This window comes from Harpia harpyja, chromosome 14 (genome assembly GCF_026419915.1).
Source record: "Harpia harpyja isolate bHarHar1 chromosome 14, bHarHar1 primary haplotype, whole genome shotgun sequence".
Classification (NCBI taxonomy): Eukaryota; Metazoa; Chordata; class Aves; order Accipitriformes; family Accipitridae; genus Harpia; species Harpia harpyja.
This window is the reverse complement of record NC_068953.1, coordinates 33,387,342-33,400,747: the sequence shown is the minus strand read 5'-3', so window position 1 is coordinate 33,400,747 and position 13,406 is coordinate 33,387,342. Positions and strand designations below refer to the sequence as shown.

The 13,406-nt window shown below is 37.8% G+C and overlaps 1 protein-coding gene across 1 annotated transcript in view; it reads left to right on the top strand.

The window, feature by feature from the left end:
* Nucleotides 1-2,494: 2,494 nt before the first annotated feature.
* TRPM1 (transient receptor potential cation channel subfamily M member 1) overlaps nt 2,495-13,406 on the top strand; it is a 113,469-nt gene continuing 102,557 nt past the window's right edge. The window contains exon 1 of the mRNA XM_052807903.1: nt 2,495-2,633. The gene's annotated coding sequence lies outside the window, so the exon portion shown is untranslated. The remainder of the gene's footprint in view (nt 2,634-13,406) is intronic.

The following is a 13,406-nucleotide window of genomic DNA, read 5'->3' as shown; positions in this document are numbered from 1 at the left end:
AAGGTAGTTTATTCGAGGCTGATAATTACAAAGTAGATTAATTTTAAATGGTTTCCCAGTTATGGAAACTAAAGCATTGTTTCAAAAGTAGCAGACCACAGAGTAATTTCAGTTATAGGAAGTGTGCTATTTTGTGCATTTCAGACAAGAACTCAATAGCTACTGACAGAGTAATGCCTGATAGGCTTTGAGAACTTTTCCTACAACTGTCTTGTCACCTCTGTGGAAACTCATCTGCCCATTAAATTAGTCTTTTTTCTCACAAAAAAAGCAAAAGGAAAGGTTAACTCACAAGGCAGTTTCTTATCTGGCACTCTGTCCTGCAAAGATTGCTTTGTTTAAGTAATCACATACCTACAGTTAAAATGTGATTTTTCTGGCACAGGTGCTCAATATGTTTAAGAAAGTTCTCATTCTTAACTAAATTATCATGAGACATCCTTTGGGGGAAAAGAAGCAAAAAAGGGAACTGTGGCTCATGGGCATGGTGGTACTTCCCACTGAAAAAAGCCTTAGCTGCTGTTATGACACAGATGTCTCCATATCTGAGAGCTCCGCAGTGTTCTAAAACCAGAAAGGAGGAAGTGAGAAGCCATGGAAAGAATGGCTAAGATGAGAACAGATTTTCTTTCCTTTTTCTCTCTTTTGTCATGGTTGCACAGATTCCTGCTTGGAATAGCTGGAAGAAAATACCTGAAGAATTTATTTGTGATTCCAGGTTTCTCCATGGCACACGTTGCATTCTCTAATGGAACCCTAAGGAATTTGAATATCAGGGGAGTGTCTAAAGATTAACATCAGTACGTACAATTGCTGCACATTCTAATAGTTTTAACTTTGTAAAGTAGATAGTTGAGTGCTACAGACTAACTGAAGGTGGTTAATTGCAAGTTACAGGTTTTGCTGTATGTGCTCTCATATTTTAATTTTCTGGAAGATGTTGATACACCACACTTACTGAAGTTAAGGAGAAATTTGAGGTTGATCAAAATGGGATTACTAGTTTATGTATGTGTTTTCTAAATGGAATTCTTTGTCTGCAGTTTGTAATATTTAACTTATTTCTCATTTGTAATGAGACGTTAGTCAAAAGCATCAGGCAGGGACTAAGGTCTCAGTAAATATCAAAGACAATCTGTCTGGACTGTATACTAGAAAATGGAAATAGAAACTGTTCAGTCTACTATGAAAGGATGAGGGGAAGAGACCAGAGAACTGTTAAGACTTGAACTAGCTGGAAGCATTTTGATCCCCAAACAACCTATTAAGATTTGAACTTAAGCAGAAGTGTAAAGCCCTGTAAATGGATGGTTCAAGAAATAATTTTGTAGGATCTCAAAGTTAAAATAGTGAAGTTAGTCATGAAGTGGAAAGCTTTACATGCTGCTTCTCTCCAGGGCTAGTTTCATTGGTAACTCATGTTACGTTGTGTTCTTGTGGCTTCCAGAAGACATGCTATCAATTCAGCCAGATGAGGTACTATATTATGTGAGATACTTAGCACAGGCCTCCAAGGAGAATAGGCAGATAGGCAGCCAGCTGCACATCCTATAATAAAATGCAGTAGTTCAGGTGAGCACAGATTATTCAACATTACCTGAAGCTAAATGCCACAATATAGTTTGTTTAAACAACATACTCCAGGATGGTAGAAATCAACCTAAACCAAAAATGTCTCGTTTAGATTTTTGCCAAAATTTACATAAAATACAAAATTTCCCTTACAGAAATACAAAGAAGTTGTGATGCACAAATCTCATTAAATTCCATATCTGTGCTCAGATATGCCTTGGAGAATGCCTTACCGAATAATGAAATTTTCAGCTGTTTGATGAGAGTTTCATTATGATTACAGCTAGGTTGCTAGGTATTTGTTTCTTTTCAAAGCAGCAAGGAACATCAAACAACATGTGTCCAATCAATACCATTGTTCTTGTTCCTGCTGTAGATGGCAGTTGCAGGTGTTAACTCCTCCTAGGATTTATTCTATTGTTTGGTAATCAGCATGGTTCTAAGTTACACGATTAGAAAAGATTAATTGGCCTACACCCAAAATTGAAAAATGAACACAAACACTCCTTTTTCTGACATGGCTTGACCTTCTCTTTTTCTAATTGCTGCCATCTGGGGAGTAGTATCAGCCTGCTCCAATCTGCTGTCACTGATTCTTCAAGTGGCAGTTTGGCTTGTGAATGGAAAGGGTATGTGACTTTATTGCATATCAGCTAATACTGGAAAAGTAGAGCATAACTACCTTCTTGATTTTTTAGGCTTAAAAGGCTACGGAGTTAATAATTTGATCTTTTTACTCAAAGCTAATTTTTAGAAACCCTTTACCATATCACTTTCATGATTACCTGTGACACAGCACTGTCACCTTGGGCAACCAATAAGTCTCTAATAGGAATAAAGCCTGTAGTAGTCCATAGCAGCAAGCAGGCTTAGTCGAGGGAATTAGGAATTAGCATTTTCTAATACCCTGAGTAGACGTTTGCACATTCTCTAGCAGAACTAAAAGAACCTCTGCATGCTAAGGGCTACGGGGAATACTTTGTTTTTAAAATAAGCATTATCTTACTGTATCTAACTAACATACATCCCAAGGATACAGGAATTTCTTCAAGTCTGACAAGGTAGGTGCTTCTCATTTTTCTATTTTAAGGAAAACAGTAAGGTAAGTGAACAGATTGGGTGCAACTGAGAAAAGAAATGTGGTCATCTTTTCTACCATTGCTTGAGTGGCCATTTGCTTGGGTCAAAGGTCTTTTGCAAAGCAGGATGCTAAAAATGCTCATTCTACCTTTAGTGAGATGAAAGCTGCCTGGGTTTTTCTCCCAAGTGGTAGCTATTTCTTCCGGTATGTCTTCTGACACTTGAACTTGAATTCATCTTCAGTAGTTTAAATCTGAGCTATTCTTTTAATAATACAATAGCATTTTTATATAGCTGGAATATGTTATCTAAGCAAAGACATTCTCTATATTTCTTGTATTTAAAAGAAGAGAGGGATTCTTCTTTGTGTCTTCAAAATGAATAATGAAAGTAAATTTTTAGCCATCTGAAACATGCTTGAGGAAAAAGTACAGAGGTAATACATATCTTTTGATATGTACTTGTTAAATGCTTTATCAAAGTTCAGGTTTCTTTAGTATGCATTATACTTGCAGAAGAAAACATTGCTGATACATAGAACAGTAAAAGAAATAGATGATGAATGAAAAATGGCTGATGCTGTAAGCAAGATTGGTGTTATTTTTGTTGCACTGTCATGATTATCTCTTCAGTCCCCCTTGACCTGAAGCAAAGGGATAGATTTCTGAGCATTTGCTCACTTTACCAACCACACTGGAATCTAATATGGTCACACTTATTTTGAGAGAAACACATAACAGAAAATCAAATCAGATCAATACAGTAGCTTTCCTTGTATCTGTATTGATTATGTGGCTGCTGAAATACAGCTTGACAGTGGGCTTAGTCACCAGCCAGGCCTTGAGTGGCTCAGATGAGAAACTGCCTACACCTCATTGTTACTGAGATGAGAGCTTGGGAGTTTGCAGGACTGAATCAGTGCACAGCACCAGTAGTGAAGATGGATGTAGCAACTCCCTATTTATCAGCCAAACCAAAGAGAGCTTGATGGCAGCAGTAAAACCTAGGTCTATCATGGTTATATCTGTTTTAGTTTGTAAGGACTCACTCTGCTGCTGGGTATTTATGCAACCATGTGTGTTGTAAGTATAAACACACAGCTCAGACATTCTCTTTACAGCTTACCAGTTTCAGGGCTGTCAATGGGAAATTCTTCAAAGTGCCTTTCTACTTGAAACCTCTTGTTAATTTTGCTGCAGAAATCTTGCTTGATATACAGTTTTCTGCTAGTAATACCAATTTGAATGATATCAACATGGGCCTTCACCCTTTCCTCAGACTGCACAAGTTTGGAAATTAGAAGTTTAAAAGTAAGTTGTGGGCAAATGTAGTTCTTCCAAGAATCCATCTTGCAAGGACATCTTGGATAAAATGTGGGTTAAGCTAAGGAAGCAAGAGTCACTCATCGTCAGGATAAGTGTCTGCAAATGGAGTCAATCAGGGATATAGTCATCAGGAGTAATTGCATATGTATGTGTTCAAAGCTACAAATGGTTGCTTTCAGTCTTGTTCCTATTTCAAGCCAGTTGTCAGACTTCCATCACAACTAATTAAAAACCTTTCACATCAAGCTGAGGCCAAGTTTTCATCTTCAAAATACTAATGGTTCAAGTTGCCGTATCACCATGTTTCTTCCTTGTTCAGTTTGGGATTTTTTTTTTATTCACAGTTACAACTAGATGTGTCCTGATAAAATAGGCCTTTGGTGTTAATTTTTCTGAATTTTATTAGGGAACAATAATCCTGTTAATGGATGCAAAAATATTACTGCTTTGAATGTGTTTTCTCCTTTTAATACTAATATTTTTAGCAGAATCTTGTGAGAGTAGTGGATAGTGAGAAGGTAATGTATACTTTCCCAATGGATTTGATTAAAAACAAAAACTTTAAGCATGTGGTGGTACGGTTTCAATTATTTTTGGTATGATCCCAGAAAGCAAAGGCATGGACCCTGTTGAGCTGGATACTGTACAAACACAGAACAAAGAGGTGATTAATGCCTGCACATGTAAAGGGCTAAATGGAATAATTTGACTGGATTTACATCACAGGTATACAACCATGTGGTAATTGCATTATTTTGTCCTTTTGGTTGATTCCTATTGTATCTGCTTACTCCCTACTAAAGCAAATGTCAAAGTTCTGATTAAAATGTGTGTATGCTAAGAATTACTTGGCTGCAGTGGAACAATGTAACAACAGTTTTCTAATTTAACAGTAGGCCCAATCCTGCAGATCCTGGAAAAGCCTAGTTCATATCGACTTCATTAAAGGTGGAATTCCACCTACACTGCTGAGGGCTGGCATAAAGCCAATCTATGCTTAACTCTCCCCTAAGTCCTAAAATATGCACTGCTTTTGTCTCTGAACTATGGTAAATTTTATGTGGAGAATTCAACACCTGTAAGGTGTGTAGGATTGGGTCCAGAAAGATGTAGTAATTGCTAAGGAAAAAAGAAAAAAAGCAACATGTTCTATTGCATAGCACAAAACACAGTAGGTCTTAGTGAACTAAAATTTCTTCTGGTAGTCAAGAAGTTTTCTTCATCTTCTGTCAAATTAGTCTTGGACTTCATTCATTATTTATGAATTTGCTCTCAAGACACTATCTACTCATAAAATATTTCTTGAAGATTTCATTTCATTGCACTTCTGTTGTCCTGTAGCACATGAAGTTGAACTTTGTTGAGGACATGTGGGGAGACCTTCTTTGGGTAGACTAATAAGCAGGAATAATATATTGACTTGGATATATGTGTGTATATATATGTTTGCAAACACTACGTGGATATGTTCATTTTAAATTTTGCACTTTTATCTCTATTGAGCTAGGAGCTCTTTAAAAAACGAGTATCAAAATAGACCAGCTTGGTAAGTTAGGCAGCAGTAGTATGATGGTGACACAGAGACAGGTTGCTTTCCCATGCAGGGACCTTGCTGTTCTGGTGCTTCTGCAGTGGTGACTATCTAGAGGTTTGCACAACCTGTTTTTGGTGCCACTTATACTATGCCTTCAGTAAAACAGTATCTTTGATGTCAGCTCAGCATCTTGGATACTGTGTTTTCACAGGTACAACTGTTAGCATTGTTATCTGGAGACACTGGGCTGTGATTGTTACCATGAGTAGCAAACCAAAGGCATGTGAGGAAACACTGCCAAAACACGTTTTATTTCTGTGTTAATTCTCCCAGTCCCCCTCTTTCATTCGGATGTTGATATTTTGATGAAAATTCAAAATAGAGATCCTGGAATACATTTAAATTAATAGAGGTGAAAGAGAGAAGGAAGTGTACAAAAGGATTGTTTGTGAGCAGCCTGGACTGAGATGGCAGAATAGACAGCTCCTAAAGATGTGGAGACTGGTAAATATATTTTCTAGAGAAGAAGTGTGATGTATATGTACTAGAAGGGAACTTCCTGTGAGGAAGAAAATGACCCCAGATGCACCTTATTCCCCAGGTGCAGATGGACAAATGCCATTACTCTTACTGATTGGGCAAGTAGTAGTTTGATGGTACTCCAGCAGGGAACAAACACCCATTTTGTAGTGTGGTGCTCTGGTGATCACTGTGCAAAGGGACTGATGGCAGGACAGAAGAGGGCTAGTACATTTGCAGTTAAGCAGAGTCACCAGCTGCTGTATTCATGGGCAGAGAAGCACAGTGGTTATGCTGTTCCTTCTCAGAGCTGCCATAGCTCAGAGCTTCCTGTTCCTTGTAGTCTGAATGGAATATTTCTCTGCCAGCCAAAAGGCTGTCCCACTGCCTGCAAGGCATCTTTGTGCTGATGTGCAGAATTCCTGTCTTCTGGAAGCTGTCTGCACAGCTTTGCTCAGACAAAAAGTTGACTGCCCAAATGTGAATTAGTAGTCTGTAAGAGATTTTTAATATAACAGTGCTCTGCTGACTTGAATATGGTTTTTTTTCATCAATCACACAGTTTAAAGAGCTTTTCCTTTCTGAAGCCATCACCTTAAGGTCAGTGGTGCAGCAGTAAGTGCGCTGAACATTCACATAGCTGCAGTGTAGATGGCCTGTTCCAGCAGATACACGTTTTACACTCCTGAGTTTTTCCCAGCTTAGTGAGTAAACATATAGTCTTAGCTGACTGCAGAAAGATTAATTTACTTCAGTGGGCTTAATCTATGACATAGACTAATCTTGATGTGATCCTATTACTGCAAGGTCAGGTGGGATTGTAGTTTTTTATTGTCTCGCTTTGCTCATTTGACTCTAGTGTGTGTGTTTTGGAGCAGTTTTTGTCTTTATTGGTGTCACTGAGACTTTATAGTCAGGAGAGAGAGGTGGCTAACTATTGTGATCCCAACTACACAAATGTTAGGAGATTGACTATGAAAGAGGAAAAAAGAGAAGTCCTCGACTCATTATATATCCCCTTATCAATGTCACTTGTTGAAATTTAGGAAGCAGCAAAAAAACCTCCCCATCATCTGTCAGATCTCTGGAGATCAGTGTGACATGAGTTGGTCAGCTGGAATGTATTACTATGATAAATGTTCCTAGCAGAAACAGAGAACCTGTAACTGAAGGAGCTGGTAAAGGTGGGAATTCTCTGTATAATTGCTTCTGATCAGAGACCTGAGTAATGGGTCTGTCACAGCTAACTTTCATTTGCCTCTCACTGTAAAAGGGCATGGCAGGCTGGTGGCTGTTATGTCTAGATATTGCTGCTGGAGTAATGATCTGTAGCTTCCCAGAAGCTTTTTGTTTCTAATGATTAACTTGGCATGCTCACCATTGAGCGTGAACTGATGCTAATGTCATAATCAACAGGTAAAAGGGATGAGGTGCTCCTGACAGTCTGTGAGTGAGAGTGCATGGTATTGTCTTTCTCTAGCATGAGCATTACAGCAACTCCTGTTGGCAATCCCCAGGAAATCAATAAAAACCTTACAGTCTTGCCCTATTCTTCTACATAGATTGTCAACAAAAAGCACAGTTACATTTTTATCCAGTGCTTGGTAGGCAGATGAGAGCAATGTATTTTTCTCCTAATTGGCTTCTTAAAATCTGCCTCAATTTAATTAGGTTTCACTACTTTGATGCACATTGCTTTTCTTAACAAATATCTGTCAACAAGAAGGTAAAACACTACAATCAGAAAACATCCAGCATAATGCTAAATCTCACTGGAATGCCAAAGGACTCGGTGAGTTAAGCAATGCGAATAAATAGGGACCAGCAATCATTGAGAGGTGCTAAGCTCTGCACAGACAAGACCATCTAGGAGATGCTGATTCATTGCTCACTGATGTGGGCTAGATTAGAGAGCTGTGTTTCCTGACTGCATCATCTGTGATTGGTAAATTTAACTGAAATAAAGAGACCTTTAAGTGCTAGAGGTATAGGCAGAGAAGGGGGATCAATGCTACTATATTTGTATTTCTCCTCCCTTGTTTTTCTTACTTCTGGTGATGTGTGAACTCTGAAATGAGATGTTTGGTTTGTGTAGCTGACCATTTTAAATGAACACCCTTGAAAGTTCAGCTGCGGTTTCCCTTTCTTTCTCTTTTGGTAAGTTTCATTAATGCTGGCAAAGTACTTTTTGAACATCTTGGAAAGTTTTGAACTCGTTACTGTGAAGAACTGGGGGCTTGTCAATACAGTTGAGAATGTTCTTGTAAAATGTAGGGATTGTTTGCTCAAGCACTTTGCAGACAATAATCATACTTACATCTGTCCAAGGACTCCAAATGATTTTACAAATATCAGGGAATTAAGAGTCTTTGCATAGGTTTATATGATTGCTTCTTTTGTTCAGAAAGAGAAACCAAGGTATTAAAGATACGGGGTGACTTGCGCATGGTCCCATAGAAAATCAGGGCCGGGGCCAGGAAGACATCTGGTTCTCAGTTCCTTTACTTCTAAACCTGTTCTACACCTTATGTTTACTTTTACCTTGCTGCTAACTCATACCTCATATTGTCTTCTTGTTCTTGCATCAAAATGTATTGCACATGCACATTTCTAGGTCTTTTCTGTTACAGTTGCCATTATTACTAACTGGTCCAAATTTATTTTATGTATTTTATTTATATTTCTCACTTGAAAAGCAGTTTTCACAATCAGAGCCAACATGATTGTGTACAATACCAGTGCGTTATGGTTTAGGAAAGGGCACTGGCCAATTAAACTCCTTTTCTTACAGAGAGGTTTTTAAACCTCTCCTGGACAATGAATTGCGACTAAAGATGGACATTTCAGCATATTTGACATTTCCCACATGCTAATATCATGTAAAAAGAATTAAATATTAGACATTTTAATGCTTATATTTCTAAAGGGAGGATAAGCAAAACTGTATTAGAAAATCCTATTCTTTCCCTTCAAGAAAATACATGCTGCAGAATATCCACCAGATGGAGCTGGTGATAATAAAAAAAAAGTGTTGTGTGTGAAAACCAAGTTGCCAAATGATGGAGGTAAGAAGTGTTTACTTATCATTGAAGATACCAAACGGATGTGGCAGTAGTAACTATGTGTTTGGAGTTTCACAATGGAACTCAATGCTATGAGTAAGAGAACTGATACGTTAACAAAGCATCTAATGGAAGTCTGTCCTTCCCCCTTTTTAGAACTGATAGCAATTCAATTATCTCCCCACAAGAAGCAGTTGCTTCCTCTATCTTGGGAATGATGGAGCACAGTAGGAAGCCTTGTTTCATTATTTACTGTGTTGCACATGAGCAGAGTTCCAGCGTACCTGCTGCTTAGACCCTCCTTGTTTACCCAGGCAAGGAGCAGGCATTTGTCACCAGTTGTAGATGTTGTCTTGTGGTGAGAAGCAGAAGTAGGCTACTTCCTTCCACAGTTACACAGGCTCATTGTTTCAATTCTCAGATCAGTGGAGTTTTGTGGGCTAGTATCTAGCGGTGCAGGTACAAGGCTTCAATGCTTACTTGTATTTAAATTACTCATTTTGTTTATGATTTAATTCTTTAGCGCTCTCTTTTTCTTCACTATCCTTTCAAGTCCTCTGTTATTAGCTAGGCAAGAGACATTCTTTCAGCCTTTATTTTAGTTGCTGGTAGATATGGGACTGTTCTGGATTTATTTAACTAGCTTTGTTTGAGACCACAGTATTGCATTGAAAAAAGTGGTGTACTGAATACTGAAATGATGGTGATTTTTTGCTCAGCTGAAATGAATAAGAAAACTCTTGTTACTGTCATGAGAGTGTATCCTCATTGAAATCTATGTCAAAACCTCTTTTGTTTTTAAGATTGTGAGGCTGAAGCTGATTGCTGTCTATGTTTGTACAGTATACATTAGTGTCACCTGGCATGAATCTCATTTTCAATGGGGGGCCACCACCAGTGGCAATGGTTCTACTTCTGAAATCAGTCTTTTTTGCATTTTGTATCTAGGGTCACCCTGCTCACACCCGCAAGGCCCCCAGCATCTTTCCAGTCTGCCCAGCACAACAGACTCTTGGTGCTCCCCTCTAGCTCCAGTTTGTTGTTGCAATAACAAGGCTAGCATTCCATTTTTATCACAGAGCAAAAGTAACTGTATTAATGTGCAGACAGTTTCAGCCATGCTTTAGGCATAGGAGAAAAACACTTCAAACTGTATTTAACAGGAAATATTTACCATTTTATTTACTACATCTAATTGTTTGAATATAAACAGGATGCGTGGAAAATAATGAAAATATAGGGAAAATGAAGAAAAATCTTGATCTGATTGTTTAGGCAAACTGATTGTAATGGTCATCCAGGAGTGACTACTCTGTTAGTACTTTTTATCATTTGTCAGTCTAGGCTGATACAGGTATTTTAATTTACTACAAGGAAGTGCTTTGTCACATAGACAAGTCTGAGTCCAGTGAGAAGTGTTTGCTCCAGGTTGATGATGCACAGAAAATGGAGGAGGTTGCAGCAAAGCTGGTCTGTAAAATAATCTCATCAAGTGCAGTGTAATCCTTTCTGTCATCTAATTTACTCTATTACTATGACTGTGAAGACTGGAAAGAGTTCTGGTTTTCTGTCTAAAAGGAAAGTTACTTACAAGTGTGCTGAGACTGAATGAACATCATTGTAATTAATTTGTTGTCATTATCCTTAAAGTAGATGTGAAATCCTAGACTGTTTTTAAAGACTCAGCTTTGTATCCAGAGTAACACAGGACAATATGACTGATCTGCTGGCACATATACGTTGTTCCATACCAATTACTGAGGATCTCCAGCTCCACATGGCCTGTATTCTCTGAAGTGCTGGACTGAATTCAGGTTTTTATAATTCTCTTCCAAGCTTCTTCTCTTTAATTCTTTGCATACCACTAAAGGCAAGGGGACTAGAAATTCACCTGGTCCAAGGATGACGGGCTACCTGTGCTTTCAAAGTAACCGGGCAGATACAGGTCCTGAATTCATCAATTCCAGAGCTAAATTCTGCACATAGGAGAGGGAGGAGGTTTTTACTCCTATTACAGCAATTCAGTCATTTCCAATTGTAATTCACGCTATATAATTTTGCACGTTAAGTTGCTATCCAAGGTCTGGTGACATTTCTCATCTGTTTCCATCAGTATCTGTTACAGACAACTTAATACTGTGTTGAATTGGGCTTTGAAGGCAAATAAAATAAATAACAAATTGCTTTGCTTCTTACAATGAACGAGAGCCCATGAACTATCTACTTGTTCGCCTAGATGAGTTTTTAACCCACTAGTTATGCCATTGGCTAGAGAAATATTGTTCGTAAGTACAACTTTTTTTCTCCACAGAAGTAGCTTCCGTATGTTTTGAAACCTTTTTTAGAAACATTCCTATTTTCCTCACAAAACTAAAACTCAATAGTTTTACTGAAAGTGATGCTTTTATGGAAATTCAGATTTTGCATTCTTATTTCTTCTGCACAGTAATAACCAAATAGTGCATCATAAAAGTGGTTTTTTTTTAATGGAAGATGGTTAATCAGTTCTACCAGTGCTACTGCATTCTCAGGTTCATGTGAAACTAACTAGGCCTGGGTTTAGTTCTTCTAATACTTGCATTAAACCCCCAAACCACAAATTTCCAATATCTGCCCTTTAACTTACACAAATTTATTCAAATTAGGATCTATCTCCATTTCTTATTTCAATATGGAAATACTTTATTTATGTAGCTGATTGGAGAATTGATGAGTGAAACAGGTTTCAGTCAAAAAGTATTGGTTTATCAAAACAGAAATTTTTCACAATAACTATGTTTTAATAAACTTGAAAAGAAATACTGCTATCTTTAGAAAGTTTGCAGAAGGAGAGGGACAAAAAGACAAAATTGTCCTAAACCACAGCTGCCTTTCTGAGGTAGGGATTTATAAGCCCAGTTTCCTGATCTGAACTGACTGTCTGAGATCACACGGTACATTTTGAAGACAGCAGTTTATGGCAAAATATCAATATTTCTTATGGAAATTATTTGGAACCTTGGTACCAGGTTAGTAGCGAAGTGTTGTGGAGAGTGAGGTTCTTTCCGCTGTCTTGGTACTATTCTGTACTATCTCATATGAAGGTTGAAGTAATGAATAGACCTGGAGAAATAAATTATTTTTTCCCCTCCTTTTGCCCACAAAACAATTTAAAACCTCTACAGTACGTTCAATCTTTGGCTCATTAGTGGAGCTGAAATAATAATTAGCTAGCTTTCATAAAAGCCCAGAGCAATGAAACATTGCCATTCTAAACAACAAAACCAAGTGAAGCATCACAGCCAGTGTTTTAGGCTTTGCACAGGTAAAACAGAGATTTATCCCAAGTGAAGGCCTGAAATATCTGTAGTAACTTAGCATCTAAATTCAGTATTCAAAGTGAACCACTGCTTTAGTTTTAAAGAGCTTTGCTTACTCTGTTTTAGTGTCCCTAAAGCAGTTATGAAGTTTAATCTGCATAGAATATGTTTTTTATTATTATCTTCATAGTCCCATTTTTAGAATATAGGTTTTACTTCCCCATGTTTTAAAGAAACAGAAGTTAACGAATGGATTTTCCTTCACTTTTCTTAGCTTGGAAGACCTAGCTGTTTGCAGAATCCTAGGATGAGACAAGGAAGTGATTTATCAAAGTGCTCCCAAGCTGATTCTAGCTCTTTCAGCTTGGTTGGAAATTGAACATGTGATGCAGTAGTGAAGGGTTGCACTGTCTGTTTTCAGCTCCGCCTCTGAGAGCAGCAGTAAGATGTCACTAGTGCTCTAATTATATTAGTAGGCAATTTGCATGTGAAGTAAATTACTGTACATGGGGACATGGCATATAATATGCCATCAAGGCCTGAGTTTTCAAAAATACCCATTAACCATGGTCTAGATCCTCACAAATGCCCACTGAGATTAATTTAGATAGTCATATGCTGGATAAGGTCCTTGATCTGCTTCAGTTTTTGAAAAGTCATTTGAGGCAACAAGAATCTGAATTGAAGAAAGGTGGCAGCTCCCATTTGCTATTATAGGAGCTGTTGCTTGTTCAGCATTTTTCAGAATTAGGTCAATAACTGTCTGAGCTTGAGCAATCAAAATTACTGAGTTTCTTATCAATATTTGAACCTTTAACCAATTATACTGTTCCTTATCTGTAAAATGATGAGTTGGATTTCTGTTGTTAGTTATCTGGGTTATATTTATATAAAAAGAGAGCCCAAGCAGAAAATTATATTGATGTGCAAAGTATGGGCCTATTACTGTTTTCATGGAAGGCATTATCTAATGCCTTCCTGACATGTGGTGCATATCCACTACTACCAGTACATG